The sequence below is a fragment of the Ailuropoda melanoleuca genome, chromosome 15 (assembly GCF_002007445.2).
Source record: "Ailuropoda melanoleuca isolate Jingjing chromosome 15, ASM200744v2, whole genome shotgun sequence".
In the NCBI taxonomy this organism is placed as follows: Eukaryota; Metazoa; Chordata; class Mammalia; order Carnivora; family Ursidae; genus Ailuropoda; species Ailuropoda melanoleuca.
The window spans coordinates 74,672,599-74,684,731 of record NC_048232.1 but is presented as its reverse complement, the minus strand read 5'-3'; the positions used below and the strand labels follow the sequence as shown (position 1 = coordinate 74,684,731).

The 12,133-nt window shown below is 57.9% G+C and overlaps 2 long non-coding RNA genes across 4 annotated transcripts; one reads left to right on the top strand and one right to left on the bottom strand.

The window, feature by feature from the left end:
- Positions 1 to 700: 700 nt before the first annotated feature.
- On the top strand, positions 701 to 3,747 carry LOC117796369. Its single transcript, XR_004620820.1, has 3 exons — positions 701 to 959; positions 2,112 to 3,613; positions 3,697 to 3,747. It is a non-coding gene; the product is annotated as an uncharacterized LOC117796369 (long non-coding RNA).
- Positions 3,429 to 10,591, bottom strand: LOC117796368. Of its 3 annotated transcripts, none has more exons than XR_004620819.1 (4): positions 10,455 to 10,591; positions 10,225 to 10,309; positions 4,509 to 5,768; positions 3,429 to 3,558 (listed from the first exon to the last, which is right to left on the bottom strand). It is a non-coding gene; the product is annotated as an uncharacterized LOC117796368 (long non-coding RNA). The 3 variants fall into 3 exon arrangements; XR_004620818.1 differs by lacking the exon at positions 3,429 to 3,558 and adding an exon at positions 4,176 to 4,312; XR_004620817.1 differs by lacking the exon at positions 3,429 to 3,558 and having other exon boundaries at positions 4,284 to 5,768.
- Between the last annotated feature and the right edge of the window lie 1,542 nt (positions 10,592 to 12,133).

Here is a 12,133-nt window from a genome sequence, read left to right as displayed (position 1 = left end):
AGGACCTGGTGCAGGTGACCACGGCGCCGTCCACGTTGGCTTGCACATGCACACTTCGGAACGGCAGATGCTATTTCCCAGCCTGCTCTCTTCGCTGAGTGGGATCACGGTGAGTGCGACACGCCGCGTCTCCAATGATGCTGCAGGCGGTTGTTCCAGAACCTTCCATTTCTGGTGCCGCGTGGGTGCTTCGTGTCTCCCAGGCGCTCTGCCGATGACGCACCGAGGAGACGCCGTCACACGGTTCAAGGGGACAGGTTGCTTGGTGCCCGCCGTTTTACTATCAGCTACTTCCCTCCCCCTCAAGGCTGGGTTTCTGGGTATAAGGAAGAAAATTTCCATTTATTTCACTTGTACTGTCAGTTGACTGATCTGGTCTATATTTTTTGAAGAATAAAAGTGTTGGTTTGCTAACCGACAGTGAGCTTTAGGAAGGTCCAGATGCGGGTTCAGGCGAGGTGGGGCGGAGAGCGGGACCAAGCAACAAGGTGGTGGCCAGGGCGGCGCAGGCCGGCCCCAGGGATCTCATGAGCCGTTTGTGGAGGGGACCAAGGGGACCTCACCCTGACTTGCCAGTAGGTGGGGGCCGGACCCTCCAGCTCCAGGTCCCTGTCAGGAGGCCTCAGGCTCTCGTATCTTCCATCCTTCCAATCCCTGGGCCCTAGAAGTAAAATAGAAACCCAGATGCCACTTCCCGTAGCGGGGACAAGACGCTACGAGGAAACACGAGACCAGGAAGTCAGCTCTCATAAAAGAAAAATGATATAAACATCCTTCGGGAACCACACGCCTGTGCTGTGACGCTGCATGTGTCTGGGTGGTGACCGAGGAGCTCTGGTCGCCAGCGAGCCCTTGAAGCTGGGGCCCCTCTCCCCCTCCATCTCCAGGCATCCGTGGAGGCCTGCAGAGCCGGTCGTACCACCCGAAATGGAAATCTCTGACATTTCTGTGGCTGCCAGGTGTGCAAGGTGTGGGCAGGTGGGAGGTGGGTTCGCTCTTGCCGGGCTATCTAGCTCGCACGTCTCCCACCAGCATGAGTAGGGCACCGCTGCGTCCCCTCAGCAGGGGCTCATTTTAAAAATAAGTTATTCTGACAGTTTGTAAACTAAACCTGTCACAGAGTTTATTTCTAGTTTGGCGTCAGGGAAGCAGTGGTTGCCCCGTGGTTCCAGTGTGAGTGTGTGGGTGTCCACTGGTGAGCACATGTGAGCCCACGTCTGTGAATGTGCACATGCGTGTACACAGGCGTGCGGCTGTGTGCATGGGTGTGCACGGGGAGGGGGCACTGAACACGTGGTGCTGGGGGGACGCTGTGTCGTCCAGGGTGTGTGCCTCTTCGCAGCCGTGCCGGCCATCAGCTCGGCTTCCCCTCCGTGCCAGCAGCAACTCTGGACCAGGGTCTGAGGAGCCAGCTGCCCCCAGCCCACCCTAGGGGGTCTGTGCCGCCCCCCAGCCCACCCCAGCGGGTCTGTGCCGCCCCCCNCAGCTGCCCCCAGCCCACCCCAGGGGGTCTGTGCCGCCCCCCAGCCCACCCCAGGGGGTCTGTGCCGCCCCCAGCCCACCCTTCCCACTGTCTTCTGAGATCAGAGCTGTCCTCGGTCAGCAGGCTTGTGCCTTTGGGATATTCTGCCCTTTCACATCTCATTCAGAGCTCCTTCCCGCTGGTGGATGGGCACCCCACCCCAGGGACGGCCACGCTCACACATGCCTCCCCATACTCACAGGCACACACCTGCTCACACCCACACAACTGAGATGCCCAAAGGTCAGAGAGCTTCACCCAGAAGATGTCACACACCCCCACTCTGGTCTGAGGGTTCCTCGCAGCTTCCGGTCTTCTGGCCCTCTCACCTGACCAACTTTGCCCGGAGGGGGCCCTGCCCCACCCCCTCAACCGGGCCTGGGGACGGGGCAGCGGGAAGTTCTATGGGCCCCCAAAGATCAAGCCCACTTTTTGTCCTTCAAACATCTTGGCTGCTCCAGACCCTTTGCTCTTTCATATGAATTTTTAGAACCAATGTTTCTAATGTTATAAAAAACTCTCTAAAGAATGACCTCGAATTCTATTAATTTCGGGACAATGGGTGTTTTTGGGTCCCCCCTTCACACAGGGGGCTGGGAAATGCACGAAGAGGCCACGGACGCTGCAGCCCAGCTGGATGGCTCTGCCTAGCAAAGCTGCATCCAGAAGACTAACGGATGTGGGCCGTGGCTCCAGGAAGCAGCCCACATGGCTGTTTGACTTCACGCCAAGGAGGCTTCATGGGGACAAACAGCTGCAGGCTGACACGCAGAGGCTCAGAACTTCGCCTGCCCCTGGTGCACACGACCCTGTGTGTAACAGAGCCCATGAGAGCCCCATGTGGCCAGAGCCTGGGGAGGGGAGAGCTGGCAGCTCACAGGAACGAAGTAGGTAAGGAACAGAACTGGAGCCGAGAGAGGGAGACCGGCAGCACGTTCCCGGGGCGCAGAGGGCGCTCCCCTAGCCGCCGGGAGCAACGTCAAGGGGGCGAGCCTGTCACCAGCACGGCGCAGCCCTTGGACGAGGCGGTCAACTGCCCCGCTTGGGCTTTTGTCCAGAAGCCGCACTCGTGACCTGGAAAACAAGGAACCAGCGTGTCCAGCATGCTAACTTGTGGTGACCAAGGCGGGAAATACGCCCAAGGCCCGCTCAGCCCACGAGAGCGGGCGCGCCCCACCTTTGCCGGGCCTCTCCAGGAGAGCGGGCGCGAGCTCAGCTCTCCACGCGGGTTCACGGGCTGCCTTTGTCAACAATGGGGGGGGGAGTGGACAAGAACACATTTTTCTTTGATTTTCTTTGCATAAAGAAGGTCTGAAAGGACCCTGAAGAACATGGTGGAAGAATGTGACCGCATTCCTTGTCACTCCCCGCCTTGTGTAGACGGCTTAGTCACCGGTCCAAACCCCAATCCGGAATGAATACAAGTCTCCTCTGGGGTCCCTAAAGTAACGTAAGCAAGTGGCCCAGAGCCCCTGAGGCCCCCAGAGTCCCCGTAAGATGGGCTGGGTCCCCCCATCCTGGGGGGACAGTCAGGAGGGCCGGGCGAGCCTGGGCCTTGTGTGAAGCAGGGGGGCCAGAAGGCGGGGGTCCCGGGGGAAAGCAAAGAGGTCCTTTCCCGAGGGGGTTTTGTCAACCCTTAAAATAAAATAGCCAGTTATTTTACCAGCAAAACGGGTTTATGCAGGGACATTAGAGGAAGTGCACTTGTGGCCGTGCATAAAAACTGGCATAGGCAAGTCTGAAGAGAACGGGAAGGTCCGCTTGACTAGGGTGTAGGAGGAAACTGGGAAGGCTCGTTTGCTGGAGGAGATGAAGGGCTGGCTGGGAGCGGTGGTCAGTGCGTGGCTGCTGGGGGGGATGGGCAATGCTCCTCCTTCCCCTTAAAAGTGGGAGAGGAAATTCCTATGTGAGAATGTCCTCCCTCCTCTTGTTGGTTGGGGGCCGCAGCGAGGGTCTGTCCTCCGTGTGAGGGTCTTCTCCACAGCTGCCCCGCTCCGTGGCCAACACAGGAGCTTCGCCGGTTCTCCCGTCCTCACCTGGCCACCGGCAGTGGTGACCGTCACCGGACAGGCAGGCCGTTGAGAGTCCGAGGTGAGGCCCGTCCCCAAAGTTGTTCAGGCAAAGATTACACAAAGGAAGGAACAGACAGACAAGGTTCCGTTGGTCCCTCTTAGGAGCACAAAGCAACCATGTACGTCTGCTGGCAGGAGACAGGGTGTTCCCAGGCAGAGCCCGAGCCAGCCCTACAGACAGGTGAGAGGGCCCTGGCAGAAGTGATGGGGCCTTGCAGCCGAGGCAGGTGAGCCCAAGTTGGGGTTCCCCACAGCAGCTGCGGGGGCCACAGCGGAGATGGTGCTGTCGCCCGATGGAGGGGTCTCAGTCGGCCTCCCTGACTCCATCAGAGTCCCAGTGACCATGTGGAGCAGGGTCCCCCCGTAGAGGCTGTGACTACAGTTCCCCTTCTCTGATCAGAGCCCCCGTTCCCGGCTCCCCTTCTCCCAGCAGAGCCCCCGTCCCCGGCTCCCCCTCTCTGAGCAGAGCCCCTGTCCCCTTCTGGTTTGGCTGTGGAATGAACACAGAGCCCGCCACAGCCATCACAGGGAGCCCACCCACTGCCACCATGATCCTGCCACTTGCAGCTTATGCGGGCCTCCACGTGCACACGTCTTCCAGGGCAGAGCATGGCGGCAGCCAGCAGAGGCCCACCAGTGCCTTCATCCTCTTGCAGTGTGGGTCTGGTCAGTGCATGCTGGCCCCCAGGCCCAGCACCCCCAAGCCTGAGACTCAGACCTGCCAACAAGGGGCCACGTGCAAAATGAGCTCCTGAAGGCCTGCCTTGATGGGCAGGGGCCTCCCCTGACCACCTGGTCCCTGTCTCAGCCCTTGGCCTCACACCCAGCAAGCAAGGATGTTTCCAGCTCTTTCTGATTTAAGGACTGAGGGTCACAGACATCCTGACGGACAGCCAGCCATCCATTGGACCTACCCTGAGCTCCCAGAAAGCTGGGTTCCATTGGGGGCTTCGTGATGGGCCCACAGGCCAGAAGGGACAGCAGGAAGCAAATGGCTGGGCTGACTCTGTCCTCTTGGCACCATCACCGAGGCTCCACTCCCTTGGAACCTGCAAGGGAAGGCCTGGCCTGGGAAAGGACAGGAGCACTGACCTCCCTCCCACCACTACCCCATTGCCCCCTGACTATCTCGTCCACCTCCCAGAGGCGTCTCAGGGTGTGTGGGGCAGAAGGCTGGGCTCCCTGTGGGCCGGCCGCTCTGTCCAAGGCCCTCCGCCCATCTCCAGCTTGGCTTCCAGAAAGGACAACCTCCCCACCCAGGACCCTCACACCCCCCCGCCCCACATGCCAGCCAGGAGTGAGCAAGAATGCAGATTCCCTCATTCGAGGTGACTCCTCGCCCCTGGCCAGGTGTCTCCCTCAGGAGCAAAGGTCCACACATCCCTCTAGGCTTTGAATCTCGTCAAACCCCCTGTCAGGTGAACCAGCTAGGTGCGGGACCCCTACAGCTGGCAAAGCGCTCAGAAAATCCAGCGGCAAAACAGGAGCTAAGTGGCAGACACTCCGCAGGGAAAGGGATGGAAGGGGACGCACACTGAGGTTCTCTCTTAATATAAAGTAGAGATACAAATTCTGGGTCAGCTCTGCATGCCTCCAGAAAGGCACACGTTCTAGAACCTAGGGTTTGGTATCCAAGCATCGCCGGCGGGGGCCCTCGTGGCCTCAGACCAGACTCCGAGCTGGCAGGCTCAAAGCCGTCACGTGGTGGGACTTTGTTAGAAGAGTATGTGCTAGAAGTCTAGAAACAGCATAAAATCCGGGTAACCATGTAATGAAATCAATTTCCTTATAATTATACGGAGGATGTCTTCTCTGGCTAAAACAATAAATCACACAAAGAAAAATCTGCTATGCATCATCTCCAAGAAGCACATTTAAACTAAGACACACATAAAGGCTGAAAATACCAGATTCATTTAAAATGCAGTGGCAAATGCTCACACAGAAGTGCGGGCGTCACCGTCACAGCGTCCGAAGGGCTGAGAGCCGGAGGCCGGTCGGAGGGGGTCCCGGAGATGCCAAAGGAAGCCCGGGGTGCAGGGTCACGGCTCGCACCCCGACCGGCAGGTCCCCAGATGCCCCGACAGAGGAGACACGCCAAATTCTGTGAAGAGTTTGTGCGTCTGATGAAGCAGACCTGAGCCGGAATTTTCCGGAGAACACACTTGCCTCTGCTGACAGAGAAATGGAAACGGAAATGGAAAAGAGCACGGGCTCTCAGGACTGCAGCTCGGGGAGTGTGGATGCCGGGGTGACTGGAGCGTCCCGCACACAAGGAAGGGGTGTTTACGACGACAGCACGTGGTTTCGATGAAGAACAGAAGAGAAAAGAACTGCTAATTTGGGGCTGATGGGAGGGGCTGTTCCTGATTACTATCTTATTGATTATTATATTGGCGATCACAAACAAAACTATCCCTGCTATGTATTAATTTACTGTCCTAATTTACTGTAATTTACTCTGGCCTGTTCGGGAGCTCATTAGTCAGAACGGAAAATGCCGTCTGTGACATCGAAAAATTTCCCGCAGTCCCTCACCTCCTTTGCATGGGCCGCCCACCTCCAGAGGGAGAAGGGGCTGTGGGAGGTCTCCCTGCACAGATGCCCCCCCCACAGGGGAAAAGGGTTGGAAACCCGATCGCCTGTTAGCCCGGTGGCCGCATTCCCTGAGCACCCGCCATGGACAGAGCAGGCGTGCGTCCCTCTGGAAGAGCAGGACGGTGGTCGGAACAGAACTCCCTTGGTTGCTGGCCCCTTACTGAAGGAACCATGCCGGCTGGCAGCTGCCCAGCTGGACCGTGCACCCCAGGCTTCACCACCCTCTGCGCTGCACCCCACACCCCCGGTGGTCCCCAGGCCAGCATGATGGTCTCCCTCAGGTTTCTCCGAGACCGAGCAGCAAGCCGGCCCGGCTGCTCTCTCAGCTCTGCCCCCAGCGGCCTGTCGGCATGTCCAGGCTCAGGCTCCAGGATGTGGAGACCACCCAGGGAGGCTGGGGTGCCCCAACCTGCCCCTGGGGCCAAGGACTGCCTGTGCTTTCCCAGGGCTCTTTGACCACCTGCCTTAGAGCCCTCCCGCCAGGGCCCCTTCTGACCATCTGGCCTTGGGGAGCACTCCCTGTCAGCCTTAAGCCCAGTGGCCCCAGGCCAGGAGGGGAGGTCAGGGGTCAAATGCAAAATAAACCACCTGTGGGACTGATAGACAAGGGATGGCCAGGAGGTGTCTCTTTGTTCCTAAAATGTCCTAGAACTGAGGGTTCATCCATTCAGGCCAAGGTGGCCAAGTCCTTTTCCCAAATTGTCCCCCTGGCCACCTCCGTGGAGTCCCACTCCCACTCAAAGCTCACTGAGCCCCCGAGGGGAGGGAGCTACGCCCACCCAGGTAGCAGTCCTTCAGCTGGGCAAGTCCAGGAACGCCTTGGAGCCCCCACCCCCTCCGGACGGCCTTGAGGTGACCCTTCAGCCAGGAGAGCCAGGGTGGCATGCCAGGGCCCCACAACCCTCCCCTGAGAAAGGCTGGAGGTCAGAAGGGCGGCCTTCAAGGATCCCCACATTTGCACTCAGAGCCCAGGGCCATCTCAGCCTGTCCTGCCCCCCACACCACCCCGGGCCCAGGGAGAGGCCCGGTCAGCCCGAGGGCGCCCTCGACTCCCCTCTCCCCAGTCAATGCGCCTCTCTCTCTGATGTAACAAAAAGTACCGTTAAGAACATGGTTCTCCCTGTTTCCTGGAGTACATGTCCATCGTAGACATTTTGGAGGACAATGAAAAAGTACAAGAAACTGCAAAAACCCGTAGTTCCCTGACTCACAGTTAATTTCTGACAGCATTTCACATCTTTCTAGCTTTTCTGGAAATATATGTTTGTGTGTTTGTTTATTTATGCATTTTTATGTGTGTGTGTTTTCAAAATGAAATTGGGGCAGGGTGCCCGGGTGGCCCCGTCCGTGGAGTGTCTGCTCTCGATTTAGACCCAGGTCATGATCTCGGGGTTGTGGGGTCAAGTCCCATGTTGGGCTCCGCGCTCAGTGAGAGGTCTGCCCGAGATTCTCTGTCTCCTCCCTCTGCCTCTGCCCCTCCTCCCACTCCTGCTCTCTTCCTCTCTCACGAATGAATGAATGAATGAAATGAAATGACCTGAAATCGGGCCAATGCTGTCTGCACGGTCTGGGTCTGGCCCCTGGGGCTGCCAAACCCAGCACCGCCACTGGACACGCCCTGGCTTCGATACAGCCCGTCGGCTTCCACACCAGATACTCTGTGCCTCGTTCTTGCAGCCGATGTGGGGACCCTGTTTCTCCCCCGACGCGGGTGGTGCAAGAGGCGCCTCTCCAAGTCACGGCCGGTGGGTCTCTGGCGAAGTCTCCAGCCCCCTCCCCCACCAGTGGCATGCCCTGGGGCCCTCCCCGTGGACCCCCCCTCAGGGAGACCCTGGAGAAGGTCTGTCTCTGTGGTCCCCAACTAAGGAGTTTCCCTTTGTCAGAACCGCTCTTCCAGAGATGCTTCTCACAACCTCCCTTGTCTCCCCACGGGGCTCGTGGGGGAGGGGGGCTCCCGAGAAGGGCTTTGGGTCCAAAGGAGCTGCTGTCCTTCATCCTGGCCCGAGGACCTCGGGGATACTGGCCTTGCCCTGCCTTCTGGTTAGGTTGGGGTTAGAGTCTCCCCAGGGAAGTGTCCTAGTTCTGGGGTAATTCTAGGAATCGGAGGCCAGCAGCTGAAGGGGGAGGATGGGGTGCAGGTGTGGGGGATCCTTGAGCGTGTCTGGGGACTCGGAGGGGCTCAGGGCTGGCGAAGACTCTGAAAGGCTCTGATCAGCATGTGTTTGGAAATCCCCGCATTATCTAATCCCACATGCTGGTCCTGCCGGACTTCCTGGGGTTGGGTGTGGGTTAAGGCAAGTGTCCCCGACTGCCCCTGCTCAGCCCTCCACAAAAGTCAGCCAAGTAAACAGCCGATTAGAGGAGGGTCCACGGTGTTGGAACAGAGCAGTTCAAGACACCAGCAAATACTGAGGACATCAAAAGGGATGCTGTGCTGTCAGAGGGCCGTGCCTTGTGGGGTGAGGGTCCCGAGGTGCAGGTCTGATCGCCCCACTCTGCATCACCTACACCCTGGCGGGGCTCACGGAGGGCTCCCAGGGGTCTGGGCGCACAGGGGAAGGCCAGGCTGGCTCAGGGCTGGGCCGGACTCGCACTCCCGCCTTCCCCGGGGCCCGTGCCTGCCTCCTGTAGCCCTCACACCCCACAGGTCAGGCCGGGAGTGGTGGGGTGAATGCTCACTCCTGCACACCCAGCTGCCCCCAGTCTGGGCAGGATGCCCACGCTGAGCTCAGAGGGACTGGAACAAGGGGCATCTTGCTATTTGGGGACCAGCTGGAAGCCAAGCAGGGGGCAATAGCTGGACAGGGTAGGGGGCCCTTTGTGCCCTGAGAACAGCAGGGTTGACTTGACCTTCCCACAGTGGTGGAGACCACAGCCCAGAGTGGGGGAGGGGCTGAGGAGATGGGGGAAGGGGGTCCTTGCGGGGCACAGGATAGTCAGAGCCACAAGCGGGCCTCTCACAAGACGGCCCAGGAACTCCCTCAGGGCACACAGGGGACGGAGCCCACCAACCCCGTCATTGCCGCCCGCGGCGAGAATTGCAATCACTATGCACGTAAGTACCAGAAGGTTCCCTCCAGTGCTGGCATCACAGGTGATTTGGGGCTTTCTTACCTATGCTTTGTAAATGTTCTATAATGAACACCTTGTCTTAACTGGGGGGAGACAGTGTTTTGATTCTTAAAATCACCCGAGGGTGGCCAGCTGGTACTGGTGAGCCTGCCCCTTCTCCGCACCCCTTCCAGGCAGAGCCACCGCCCCAGCTCCATTCCCAGTGCCACCTCAGGGGAGGAACATCCCTTCCCCAGAAGGGAAGGACGTGGGCAAGTCAGGATCTCGTCCCTGGTCCAGTTGGTTGTGGCCCAGCTGTGGCTGCGTGAGTGTCTGCCCGAGGCCCAGCCCTGGCCCGACCTGGACAGTGAGGCCCTTCAGGGTCTCCCATCCGGGACCTGCAGCCGCTGATGGGGCCCCAAACACCTGCGCTCACCCTTCCCTTGGATGCTGCCGCAAGCATCTGAAGGGCTGGGGGGGGGCGGGGAGGGGGGAGGACAGACGTGTGAGGCGTCATTCTGCAGCGCACACGCATTCCCTAAAGCAGCAACAAAAACACCCCCAAATTTAGTAAGAAATGTGAACTGGTTATACAAATTATGTCATAATCTGAAGAAAATAAAAGAGCATTCAGATAAACAGAAAAGTGTAGCTTGGCCTTGGCTGGAAGGATCCATATTAAAAACAGGATATTCCAGGGTCACTGGGTGGCTCAGCGCGTTAAGTGTCTGCCTTCAGCTCGGGTCATGATCCCGGGGTCCTGGGATCGAGCCCCATGTCAGGCTCCCTGCTCAGCAGACAGTCTGCTTCTCCCTCTGCCGCTCCCCCTGTTGTGCTCTCTCTCTCAAATAAATAAAAATCTTTTTTAAAAATGTGAGTCTTTCTAAAACGAAACTATAAAAACGATAAAATCTCATGGTGGCTCAGGACAAAAATAAACAGATGTTTGAGGAAAGAGATTTCAGAAGAAAAACAACATACCGAGTTGTGGATTCCGCCAGAAGCAGAAACAGTGTGCGAGTCAAGAATCTACCATCAGTCTTATATTTTATAACTTCAGCATTTTCTGAAACAGGTAAATTAGATTAAGTTAGATGAATGAGAGCAAGACAACGAAGAACCAAGCAACAATCTCGGGTAAGAAAAAGAAGGCGGCAGAGAGCAGCCCAGGGGTGCCGGGGCTGAGGAAGCCTTTAATAAAAGTGAGGTACCGGGGCGCCTGGGCTGCTCAGTCGGTGAAGCGTCTGCCTTCGGCTCAGGACGTGATCCCAGGGCCCAGGGCAGGCTTCCCGCTCGGCCGCTCAGAACATCTGCTGACCTGTGTTTTCAGTTCGATACGAAATCGTAACTGAAACCACAAATTCCAGGAAACCAAAGAAAGAAAATGAAACCCCACACATCGTATGATACGGCAGAAGTTGTGATCCGAGGAAATGGAGGGGACAGGACATCCTACAGAGAGGGAGAAAGGGGAAAACGAAGGAGCCGAGTGCTGGTCTGCAAGCCACATCACAGGACTGTATGAAAATGGAGAGGATACGGGGGTGTCTGGGGGCTCAGTCCGTTGAGCGTCTGACTCTTGATCTCAGCTCAGGTCGTGATCTCAGGGTCGTGAGTTCCAGCCCTGCATTGGGCCCTGGAGCCTGCTAGGCATGAAGCCTGCTTAAAAAATTAATAAATAAAAAGATTTTAAAAGGAGAAATGGGAAGGATACACATGTGGGATATGTGTGAGTGTTTGTACACACACAGAACGTTTCTGGAAAGTCGTGAGGACGTGTGCACAAGCATCACCTCTGGAAAACGAAGCAGGAGTCGCCATGAGACACCCCAGCCCCTTGCCTTGTCCCTTCCTGGAACATCTGAGTGGTTCTGTAAGGGTCCGTACTACTGCCAAAGGAAACAAACTTGTTTCGCTTTCAAGACGCGTAAGTGCTTTACCTGGGTACACGTTTACACCAAGCTCCCCAGGCAGCTCATCGCAAGGTCCCTCACCGTGTGGGACCCTCCTTCCCTCCCACTGGAACAGCCCCACACCTCAGGGACTTGGCGGCCTCCAGCCGCTACCCAGGAGCCCCTGCTGAGTTGAGGGACCCCGGGCAATGCCGGGCAATGCTGGATGTGATGGGAAGGAAGGGCTGACTTGGGAGGTGGCCTCAGGGACAAGCCCCTCCTCCAGGCCCAGGAACAGTGCTGGGGGGTTTGCGGGGGCAGGGGCAGAAGACTGGGCAGGGGCATTTAGGTCCCAGGCTGGGGGGTCATTTGTGGGGCCTCCCTCAAGAGCTTCATTGGTCTCCAGGTCAGGGCAGGGGCTTCTGGCCTCTGTACCCCTCCATAGAGGTGCCGTCTCCCTGTGAGGATGAACGGCCCAGAGCTTTCTCTGCCCACCAGGCAAACGTTACTCCTTCGGAACATCTCCCTGGGACAAGCTCCCAGGACAGGGACTGTCTGTAGGCCAGATGCACACACCAGCCCCTCTGTGAGGAGGAAGCTGATGTTCACAGGGTTTGAGCGCATTGCTCAGTGGCAATGAGTGGACGAAGGGCCAGCGACCACCTCTGGGTCTGTATTCGCTGAAGCTGGCCCAGGCTGGCCGGCCTTGGAAAGCTGGGCCAGGGTCCAGGACAGCACAAAGAACAAACACCTGGACACCAGCAAAACTTCCGCATGCACCTCCTTGTTCCCACTTCCAAGACTTACAGAGAAACTTTATCTTAGTGATTCTTAGAATAACCACCAAAATCATGTGTAGAGGAGAAATGAACAAATCCCCACTTCCAAAGGTTCTCTTTGGGACTGACCTCACACAGGTGCACCTCCGGGACACCTGAGCTTGCCCAGATGAGTCTCCCCACCCGCCGCAGGACCCTCAGTGGGGAGAAGCTGGAGGA